The following is a 12,233-nucleotide window of genomic DNA, read 5'->3' as shown; positions in this document are numbered from 1 at the left end:
TTTTTTTTTTTCCATCAAGGTTCGGTTAAGGCCACAGGTTGCAAGCAGTTTTTCATGTGGCAAAAAGTTTTTTGAACATGTTCAAAGTTTGATATTTATAAAAAAAAAATTGTGAAGGCGCCATAGCACTACTTTAAGTAAATATTATTTCACCAATTCAATATTAATATTTTGTTTTTAACTGTGCGGAACAGTTGTCAATATCTTTAAAAATAATTTGTGCTTACAACATATTTACATCTTGAAGGCATCCTTGCATGGGGCAAGTTTCATCATATTGTACAATTCTCTGGCACGACCTCCCTACACTAACCTTGTGTCAGCCAGCACTCAGTGTCCTGCAAACTTCACCAAATTTGCTCGTAATACAACACGAACATTCTACGTTCCCAATTTTTTTTTCAAATGTGTTCTTTTATTTCTATTGTTCAAGTTGATGTTTATTATTAATATTGGGCAAAGGAAATTAAATGGTTTGAACTTACTACATGGATCCCATCCCACAGTCCGAATTTCTTACTGAACCGAAGAGGAAAGATATTATCTGATTCATGGCTTGTACTGTTGAAGATGGGCTAATTATTATCACAAGCTTTTTTTCACTGCAGAACCATAGTGTAAGGTGTTAACAGATGGCACCTATACAGGCAATCTGTAGCACGCTTTCTTAATATATAGACCTCCATTGTGTTTGGCGCACGTACTACCCCCATACACCGATGAGTGGAAAGAAGTCATTTAAAAAGAATTCTATTCTCAGACAATGGATCTTTTACTTGTTAATCTCACAAGGGATATAACCAAGTTGCCTTTGGTGAAGTTTCATAAAATTTCAACAAGTTGTTCTTGGCTGCAGGTGGGACATTACTTTGCCCCCTGCTGAAAGATCAGCATAGTCTTGTGAGAAACACCTTCTTATCTCGCCCTCCCAGCTTTGTTTCCCTGAAAGCATGCTGCCTCACACAATCACACACACGCCTGCTCCCTTCAGGAGAATGAGAAAATTGTCCGCACACATGCATGAACTGTGAATAAATGTGCACAGAGACATTTAACCTGATATGTGCTTGCTCATGACCCCCCCCCCCCCCGAGTTCTCTCTCTACCCAGTGACAGCAAAAGACTAGGGGAAATGTGATCGGTGGTGGTCCGAGTGGTGTCGACTGACAGATATAATTACAGGAGCGGTCTCTAAAAACTCCTCCCTCCCATCTCACCCCCCAATCAAGAATCCCCACCCCCATCCGCCAAGCCCCCCTCCACCCCCACTTCCTTGACCCACCCTCCCACCCCACCCGAAACGCCACTCTTACCCCCTTGGCCTGAACCATTATTTATTTTAGCAGCTCCAGCCAGCTTCAGAGGGCTCAGCAGCACTCACAGGGCCCCTGCCAAAAAGTGGCTTTCTGACTGAAAGCTTTCCAAACAAGCTCCGCTGGTCCATTTGGCTCACTTCCAATGCTGTGCGGTCTCTCGACTGGGCTCCTTGCCCTCCCTCCTTTCTTAGAGGCAGAGGGGGAAAGAGTCTGGTTTGCATTAGTATGAATATATGTGTGTGTGTGCATGCGCACAGTGTGTTTCTCAGTTTTGTGTGTATGTGTTCCTGGCGACCTGACCCAGACCCAGAGTGATGGTCCCTGGAACCTGAAGCCACGCCACACTATATAAACAATGAGTGGAGTATTTACAAGAGAGAGACGGAGACTGAGGCTCCTCTAGTGCATCACAGCAAAACCATGTCTCTGATACTATGCAGACAACCTGTTTATGGCCCTATGTGCCGCGGTTGTGCATGTGTGTGTGCGTGCGTGCGTGGAGAAACGGAAAGAGCGAGCAAGAGACCATGGCCACCGGATTCCTCTCTGGTTTGCCTAGCTCCCAAGTGTCACTTTAGGCATACAGCGAGAAGCTTCTATTATGGCGGCTAACATACATGTGTGTACATGACAGCAAGGTGAGAAGATAAGAAATGAAAGACATCCATCTATCCATCCACCTATTATCTCTGAAAATTAACAAAAAGAAATCCCACACATGCGCAGTTATACTGCACTTTATCGTAGACATGAAAATAGGGCCCTCTGTCTTCTATATGTCACCAACATCCATCAAGCTGTATAACGCAGCTTTTTTTGTTGACCGTTATAAACCTGACGGACACTGAGCTGGACCAGATGGCTAATTTCCTTGGGCATAAGAGATTCCAATATGAATTTTATGAGCACCTCAAGAAGACTATGCAGGTTGCCAAGGACAGCAAAGTTTTGATGGCACTCTAAGAAGCCAAGTTTCAAGGTCACAGCTTGGATCAACATCACAAATACAGATGGTCGGTCATTTTATTTCATTTTTTTTACAATGTATTTGTTTTGGGGCCTTTGTAAATAAACTGTACTTTTTTTTTCTCCCACAGAAACGGGTATAGACAACGATGAAGAATATGGGACCACGGTGGCTTCTGAGGCTGAGGTGTGGACCACAACTGGTGCAGCAACATTTCTAAATGAAATTGCTGCCTAGGAGTCATTCAATGCCGAGTCTGAGTTTGGTCCAGGTCTTGCTTCTGGGGCATTCAGTGCTGAGTTTTAAAGACGGGAAACATCACTGTTGAGGCAAAGTTTGAACAACAAATTAGACCAGTAGGAGCTTCTATGTCAAGTTTTATTCAATGCAAGTTCAGCGAGCAGTACTAGTTGAGATGCAACTCCGTTATACACACGAGAGCATTTGTGATCCTTTCAACACACTTTAAGCAAAATGTGTGTGCATGTGGGTGGGTGGGGGGAGTTTGCATGTGTGCATTTGTATGAGATGTTGCAGCTGTCCACTCTTCCAGGAATTATAAACCAGACCCAATCTCACCTGACCTCGTGTGAGCGCTGGACTGTGACCAAATGCACACAAGTGTACAAATGTACCAACATTGTCCCGCACACACATGCATGCATGGGCCCCAGAGGAACACAACTCACTCTCTTCCTCAGGCCAGCAGAGAGGAAGGAAGTAAGGGCTGGTGGTCACACAAGATCACCAATGGTAAAGCTGTCTGTCAGACCACATACACTGAATTGAATGTTCCTTTCACTGGCGGAAGGGTAAAGAAGTATCTGCTGTTAATACGTACCCTTTCTTTTAAGTCAGTTTTTCTTCATCATGCTGAAAATGTCAGAGCGGATGGAGCAAGTCAACCAAATGCAGCTTGCACCAGGGTTTATTGAAGGGAACTCAAAATGCAAACTGACATGACTTAACAAACAATAACTTGACTGACTGGTCGGGACGTGAAACAAAAAGACAGCAGGACATGACGACAACAGGATAGTACGACAACAACGACCCGAGCGGGAGTGAGGGCCAGACAGGACTTAAATACTCGACAGGTAACAAGAGGCAGGTGAGAATGACCACACCAATCATGGGCACACAGGAGGGGAGGGGCGAGCACACAGACAGAAACCATGACAACAGACACAGTGGAACGGCTGGGGACGAGACATGACAGAAAAGTCACAAAGAACTTGGAGTTTCCATTGTTTGCATTGAAGCACTACGATATGCCTGGCAAGCTGACCTCTTGGCAAACGCGAGGCAAGACTGGATCCAAATTTTTAATGTATTGTCAAAAATGATTTGTAAAAATGAACAGACTGTTGACCGCTATATATTCATGCAGCATTCATAGCATTTTTTTAATACCCTTCATTCTGCATTGAAACGCTATAATATGCTAACACTGTTCCAATATCGTGGGAATTATTTTCTTTTTTTTGGTTTTCTTGACTTAAGCATGGTGTGTATACAGCAACATTTGCTTATTTGACTACTCCAAACGCATGTTGTCACAGATCTTAAAATTATTGTATTGCCCAGTTGACAAACATTAACAAGGTTCCTTGATTTTAACCCCCAGGATTGCAAACCCCTCCACTCCAAAAAAAAAAAAAAACATCAAGCTTGTCATAAAACAAAACAAAGTGAATCAAGGTGTGGTGGTGACTCACCACTGCACGCGTACCCGGCTCATGATGAGGCAATAGAATGCAAAATTGTTTTTCTTGAAAGGGATAATGGGGGTTGATTTCTAAACTGGCAATTAAAATGTTCATATACACAAATATTTATAGTCAAAATTTGAAATTATCAATTTATTAATTATACATTTGCTGCCAACTCTAGAGATGGAAACTGGGGTAGCAAGGCGTTTAGTGGGGATGGCTGCTGCCAGCCCACAGATCCCCCCTTCCTGTTAGCTAACTAGCAGGATCATCGAGGCAGCCATGCAGTCAGTGGCTATTAACCGCACTGCGAAAGGTGAAAGTCTACCATGGTTCCACCTTTGACCACAATATTAACCCGGCTTCATTCCATCCCTTTCTAGCATGTTAACATGCACTTTTTTCATGACATCACCACATAGCATTTTTTTATGCTTACCACCACGCAATGATCACCCTTTCAATATCATATAACAGAAATTTTACCTGTGTGAACGGTGTAGTATGTGTGTCAAAAATGAACAGCTCAAGAAGCACTGATGGTCCTGTGTCACACAACACAGGATTGATTGTTCAGCTCAGTTTGCAGTTCCTGTTTATCAGACAGGTCAAGGCTGATGGTTATTGTTTGAGTGCAGCCACCAGTCCTCGCGCTGCACGGTGATGACCGTCCTGAGCAAAAGGTTGCCCTCACTGATAACCGCTAGTGAACTACCGTGTCACCAGTTAAATGAATCATTTCACAAGCTGCTCAATTCACCCCTTTGTGTCCCTGCTCTCTTCCTCTCGTCTCTCCATTTTCTTTTTGTCAGTCACTTTATTACCCTGCAATTACAGCTTATCTGCAGAGGTAAACTTGGCCCCTCCACTTCCTTATCGCTCAGGTTTGGCAGAGCAAGGGTCTCTTGAGAAAGAAGACTGAGGACAGAAGAAGAAGGAAGAGAGATCGGACAATGGAGTAAATGAATATGCGAGTGGTGAAATGGAAGCATTTTTTTTAACTTCTTTGCTAGTGATATAATTCCTAAACTCCAGACTCAAGAATTAAAAACCTACATTTTTAGGGCTGCATTAAAACAAATCAATTAATTGATGAATTGGATTAAAATACCTTTTAAACTTCCATTCCTTCATTACAAAACAAAAACAACAAATTGTTTAAGAAAAAAAAAGAGCAGAAAAGTACACAAACTGCAATGTGCTTAAGTGCCATCACAGATTGACCACATATTGAACAATTAATGGACAAAAATAACAAGTGACTGTACAAACATCACATCGCAACGCTTCTTTGGTCTTGCTGGGCCAAATTTATTAGTAGTGCTCTCCCATGTCATTCACAAGCTAACTCTGACATAAGTTTAACTTGCATTCATGTTAAAGTGGATCACTAAATGGACTCACTTGACCAGAGATCATGATTGACGAAATACACCCACAACGCAGTGGGTAAGTGATGTAATAATCGCTCACCACAACAAATCAATAATGAAATATGTATGTTGCCAATACTTCTAAGCTTAAAAAATAAACTTAAAGCCGGTATTATTCCAATAATTGCTACCTAAGAGCACGTCCCTTTTATCAAACCTGTTTGTCTAAATATTTCTTCTTAAATTCCCTCAAATCACTCCTCACAAAAGTACCATTCACGTGCCCCAAATGGTCAGTGTGTGTGTGTGCGTGTGGGTGGGTGTATGTTTGCTAAGGGCCATTGGGGTTAGAGAGCAGACCTTGGCCTTGTGGTCTGACCCCAGAGAAGAGACTGGTGTCTGGGTCTGAATGACCTGTCTGACCTCGCTGCTTGTGTGTGTGTGTGTGTGTGTGTGTGTGTGTGTGTGTGTGTGTGTGTGTGTGTGTGTGTGTGTGTGTGTGTGTGTGTGTGTGTGTGTGTGTGTGCGTGTGTGTGTGTGTGTGTGTGTGTGTGTGCGTGCGTGTGAGCACCCCCATGAAGTATATTGATGCATGTGTGCTGCATGCAGCACGTGTGTGTATACGTATACACACATTTTCACAGGCAAAATCTGGAGGATTTGGGGGGTTGTGTGTGTTTGCGTGTGCATGTGTGCTTGGCCCCTCGCTCTGTGCTGGGAGGGGAGCACCGTTCTGGTCAGACATGACAGAAGTGACAGGTATTGATCATCATTGTTCCAGTCGAAACCCTGTGAAGCCTGTATGCTTCAGGGACTCTCATGTCTGAATATTAGGAGAGTGAGAGAAGGAAAGAGAGAAAGGGAGAGAGAGAGAGGGAGGGAGAGAGAGAGAACCACAATCAATGTTTGATGCACCTCACAGAGCAACTGGGTGAAGCTAAATTGCTCCTCTTTTTGCTCTGTTTGACGATTGCAAAACTAAATACAAATGATTGTCCTGAGAAAATCCAAGCAAGTCACAGTCTGTTTTTTATAACACTGTGATTTCAACTTCTATGGTGTTTTATTGACGAGAATATGACTATTATTCTTAGATTATCAGAAGGAAAATTGCATCACATATCTCGGACTTGTACCAAAATGGTGACCAGGAACCCCTTCACGCCCACGTCCTAACCTCATTGTGCCCGATCTCGTTGCTCTCAGCCCTCGTGCGGACAGATTGATTTGTAAGGGTCAAACTCTTGGAGAAACACCCCGTTTTGCATACAAAGCACATGATGACTTGGTGCAACAAAAGACAAGACAAGTGGAAGAGTGAGTTGTGTGTCTGGTGTAACTGACTGGTTCGGCGATCCACAAAATCAGCTACCAGCCACACACTGGACGTTGCCATGGACTCGCTCGCACACACATATGAAAATAAGTACTCATGCCCATCCACACGCGTACACACACACCAATGGCCTTGTGCCCTCACTTCCCTCCTCCTCCTTGTCCCTTTATCCCTGTCTGGTTGGAAAGGTCACTGCATGTCTGGGAAAGGGGGTCCCAATGTCTTGAACCCCCTCCAGTCCTCTCACACAAAGTCACACACATGCTACACATTTGTGTCAATACGGAAGAGCCTAATTCAGCAACAGTCAAAGACAAAATACACTCATGGTAAAATATATTTAGTTTCTAGAGAATGGAATCCACAGGAAAGTTGTATTGTATTAACAGCCCGCACCCCTCGACACTCCCCGCCATACCCGAACCTTCATGAAAGAAGAGGGCAGCACATTCAAATGGAAAACATGGTCCATTGTGACCAATGTTTTGTCTCCTCGTGATGTAAATAGCTACACTTGCCTGCAAGCTAGCTTTGGAATTGACATAGTTACAGTCAAACAAAAATGTCAGGATATTAACTCGCAGTAGTTAGTAACGCAATATTGTTGGTATCCTTAACTTTAACACATATAAAATGACATGTATCTCTACAAACTTACCACTTTCAATGTGCAGGGGAATGATCTGCTGTCTTGCCCTCTTTCTTTCCCCCTCATGCCCCTGGGACATTGACCTGTGGGTGTATGTGTGTGTGAGTGTGTGTGTGCGTGTGTGTGTGTGTGTGCATGCGTGTGCCCCAAAACACACACATGATCACAGGGCTGAATACACACCTACACACACACACATCTAGATAGAGAGTGAAACGCTCCACATCCTCTATGAACCCCCTGACCTGGAGACAGAGTGCAACCTAGCAGGGTTGGGAGGTAAATGGGGGGAGGTGAGGGAAGGACGGTTGTGAGGAGGAGAGAGACCATGGGCCCAGCTGGAGCGAAGGGAGAAGAAAAAAAAGTCTCCCCTCCTTCCTTTTTCCCTTCACCTTACGCCCTGCTCCCTGACCTGCTGCAAAGGAGGAGGAGGGGGGGGGGGGGGGGGGGCTCATGATGCCTGGGCTTTTGGATGAATTATTAGAACGTGTCATGTGCGGAACAGTTTTTAGACATAGTATTATTGATTTATTAATTTAGTGCTGTTAAGTGTCATTGCAAAATTAAAGATGTTGACTTTTTCGACATTTTGTACAGCCTAATTCAGAAATTGAAGAAATTCAATTGTCACCTTCAAGTTCTACACAAAAAGAAAATATTAATACATTTATAAGCTCCATCAGGTTGGTGGGGAGAGTCAGTGCACAGCCATTTTCAGATCTCTCCAGAGATGTTCATCCAGGTTCAAGTCTGGACTCTGGTTGAGCCACTCACAGACATTTACAGGGTTGTCCTGAAGCCACTGAAGAATTGTGCTCAGAGTTTTTGTTCAACTCAAAGATGTTGCCCTGGTCTGAGGTGTCGTGTGCTGTGGAGCAGGTTGTCATCCAGGTGGACTTCCTCGTGCAGCATTCACCTTTTCCTCAATCTTGTCATTGAAAAGCATCCCCACAACATTATGCTGCCACCACCTTGATTCACTGTAAGCCAGGTACTGAGCTGGTCAAGCTTTTCTCAAAATGTGACCTCATTCATTGAATTCCATCATTACCAATCTGAGAGAAAAGCATGTTGACTGACTGGTTAGCACCACTGCTTTACAGTTCAAAGGTCGTGGGTTACTATGAGCGCTCTGCTTGTGGATGCATGGCTCCATGTATGTACTCATTATTAAAAAATAGTCCCTCCGTCCTCGTCATTGAAAAGTGGCTTCCATCACCGATCTGTCCATCGCTGGTCTGAAAAAAAGAAAAGTTCAAGTCCAACTGATTAAAAACCCAATTGGATTTTTCCTGAGTCATGTGGGCATGTAGCAACCACAAAGTGGGCATGCCAAAATCATGTCACAGCAGTGGCAAATTCAAATCAGAGTGTTTTGCAAGGCTTTTAACAACAACTGCATCCAATCCACAAACCGCATAAATCACAGGCTCGTTTTAACAGTGTTAGTATGCATGTGTTGTGCATAAAAGAGAGGAAAAACATTTTCTACTATGAATTTCGGGCCATCTGTAAGAAAGAATTTTACCTCATGTTTTCTCTTCATGTCACAGTCATACAACCATCACATGTAACTCAAAGATTCCAGCAGTATATATATAAAAATGTGTATTTTTCTTCACCAAAGTGCTGAAGAATATTGTGTGTCACACTGGATCTTTTATTTTATGATATTTTTTTGTAATCTCTTACATGAGATCTGTGTTGAAAGCAACTGCCTGCAGGGAAAGATGTAAACACTTGCAGCGGAGGAACAACACTTAAATGTGAGTCCATGTCAAGGACACATACGCAGATAAAAGAGATAGACAGACAAAACTGTGTGCATTGTGTACACTGTGTGCTTTAAGTACGCGTGTGCGTCTTCCTGTGTAAGCATGTTTACGTTTACATAGCGACACGTTAGTGCTGTCAGCAGGGGAGTGAGAGTCACCGCTCACTTAGCCCTTTGGCCCGTAAGGCCTTTTCGACACAAGCGCCCACCATTGCGGCTTCTGCCAGTCTTGCCCCAGATCCGGCTGAGAGAGACCCTATTCAGGTCCATTCCATATTCACCAGTACCCCCTGCTGCTTCAGTGCTCCACCCTGATCCCAACAGCCTCACACTGCACCATGCCGAGGATTGTTTCCAAAGATTAGACTTAATATGAATATCCATAAACAGAATAGGACTCCCAGACTGTGAAAGCTATCAAAGACATATTTGCATCTAATCCTCAAAAAGACCCCCCCGCATCCCCTCTTACAGAAAGCCCGCTACCCCCCTTTCAGTCCCCGAAAAGATCCTCCTAAACTTCCACTGAAAAACCCTCAAACCCGCCATCCCCCAGCCCCAGAAACCCTCCCCATTTGCCCCCCGGACCATCCCATCCATTCCCCAACCGTTAGGCCAGACAAGACCAGACCAATTCTGTGGGGGATTATTTGCCTTAGCGATGAATAATGGATGACCATCTCCCCTCTGGCTCTCCACCACAGCAGCACCTCTCAATTGGCCTTGGCATGGAGCCATTCACTCGCCTGTCTGGATGGCTGCTTGGCCAGCTAGCGACAACCTGAGACATCTATTAAGTTATCGTAATATTCCATAAATACGGTCAGAATTACTCAGCGGTTATTTATCCTGAAAAAAAAAAATGAAGATGTGACTTAGCGTCCGACTGCATAAAGCGCATCACAATGTTGAACTCATTAAAATGTACTATACACACATATATATATAAAAAAAAAAAAGTACTCATATAGTTGATTGCATACACCAATATAGCCAATTGCTACTTGAAAGTCGTGCATAAAATGACATTTCTGAATGCCTTTCAATGAAGTGAAACAGATTGATGGTTGTGGTCACTAAGAAGGCCACGGGTGCAAAGAGAGTAGTGTAGAGCGTGGGAGTAAGGCCGGAACATTGTCCTTGCCCTGAAAAGCAAGGAAGCCACTCTTCTTTTATTCTTCCCTCCATCCTTGTTTTGCACTTTATCTCTTTTCATTGGCTGCACTCTCCGTCTTATTTTCAATAGAGCACTTGGGTCCAAAGAGATGTCAGTGTTGTGGATACACACACATATACACACAAGGACACACCTGTGCATAAGAGCGCCAGCTGAATGGAGACAAGTTGGTCCAAAGGGTCCGTCGAACAGTAACACAGGAGGGGCCGAGTCCCTTTGTGCCCGCGCCCCGCTCAGAACCTTCTCTTCCCAAAGGCAGACTCCCAAGGTGCAATTGGACAGGATGCTTTTTGTACACTCGTTATTTGTGACCCTTTTTTGTCTTTCATTTTCTTGTTTTACAGCTTTGTTTGTTTGTTTCTTTCAGGCGAGCGCAGAGTTGCCTTGGGTCTTTTGACGACAGCTGGGCTGCTCGAGCGCCGCATAGAAACAACACAAGTTCACTACAATGAGTGACAAGTGCTTTGTCGGACAGAGGCCCACAATGAATGCGTCCCCACCAAAGACCACTGGTTGGCCCCATTAAGACCACAATGTTACAGGGTGCCTGGTCTGGGAGAACTCTCTGCAAAGCACAAACGCCATCATCCAAAAGCCATGAAAACAAGCAAGTTAACTGCAGACTGAAAAGAAAATGGAGTCGGGTTAAAAAATGGCTTTCGAATACATCTGTGTGCCTATTGGAGAAAAGAACATAAAGCTGAGCGTACCTGTCTGGCACTTTCATGGTTAAAACATGGGAAAAACATCAATGTATTGGCAGAAAACAGTAACAACATCAGTGAGGAGCAAGTATGCGCAGAGAGTAACAAGGTCAGTCTAGCAGGTCAAGCATGTGACCATGGCCCTGCAGCCACTCTTCCACCCCCATCCGCCGCTCCCTCCTTCCCTTCCTGCTCTCTTTGACCCCTGGGCCTCAGGAATGAACCGCAAGTGAACTGAGAGTGGCGCGCCAATTCTCAGAAACTTCCAGAGCCCTCTCACCTCTCAACCCCGACTGGTCTTAGCCTCTGTCACCCCTGCAACAGCTGGAGTGGCTCAAAGAGCCCTGCTGGCCCCAGGGAGGCCAACTAGAGACACATACACCTTTAATGTGCGCAGACGTAACAGGAAACACACTCGTGTATCATAAATAAAGAAGAGGTAAACATTCTTTTCAAGAGTTTTAAACTCATTGTTGCAAAACAATCAACAATAGTCATCTACAAGCACATCCATTTCTCAAAAATCTAATTTTATCTCTGTTTATGTACTATTTGTATGTGTGTAGTTGATAAGAGTCGATATCTGCCTTATTTCAAAGTACTCGTGAAGTTGACCATTATCAGCCGCCCTTATGTGGTCGTTTTATAATCAGGAACTAGAAATTAAAAGTTAGAATAATACAAAATAGACTTTACTTTTATGCAATTTTAAAGACGATTGCTATAGGTTGTATTATTACTGGGTATATTTTCCAAAAATATCTGTCATTGTTATTTGGGAACATTTTATATATAAAAGTGACAAGAATTTAGTACTCGTACTGGTATCGGTCGGAAAAAAAAAGTGTTTAATATTGGCATCTTTGAATAATGTAAAGAATGCATTCTCTGGACGCAACATGTCAGATTCATTCATTATTGTGTCTGTATTTGTTTCCGACTTTTACAAAATCTATATTGCATGATAGATTGATTCCATCCCAGAAAAATAAAACATTTTCTGGCTACAACTTAGTCAAACATCAGCCACTTTTAGAATCCTGACTCAGCAACATTTGACAAGTCATATACAGTAAATCGTATCTGCTAAATTACTGTCCAGCCCTGACTAACAAAATATTACCAATGGAAACAATGGCCTCCTCAGTAGGACGGTTAATGAACTTTGGCTCTTTATGCATAGGACAGTAAACAGGTGCCGTACATCGGCTCAGTTAACGCAGAG

General features: G+C 43.6%; 1 long non-coding RNA gene across 1 annotated transcript; it reads right to left on the bottom strand.

Moving 5' to 3' along the window:
* Positions 1-2,321: 2,321 nt before the first annotated feature.
* On the bottom strand, positions 2,322-3,326 carry LOC148399064 (uncharacterized). Its single transcript, XR_015858046.1, has 3 exons — positions 3,125-3,326; positions 2,863-3,046; positions 2,322-2,604 (listed from the first exon to the last, which is right to left on the bottom strand). It is a non-coding gene; the product is annotated as an uncharacterized LOC148399064 (long non-coding RNA).
* Between the last annotated feature and the right edge of the window lie 8,907 nt (positions 3,327-12,233).

Source organism: Syngnathus floridae, chromosome 4 (assembly GCF_059516105.1).
Source record: "Syngnathus floridae isolate MCC-2025c chromosome 4, RoL_Sflo_1.0, whole genome shotgun sequence".
Lineage (NCBI taxonomy): Eukaryota > Metazoa > Chordata > Actinopteri > Syngnathiformes > Syngnathidae > Syngnathus > Syngnathus floridae.
The sequence above is the reverse complement of the archived record's forward strand: the minus strand, read 5'-3'. Positions and strand labels throughout refer to the sequence as shown.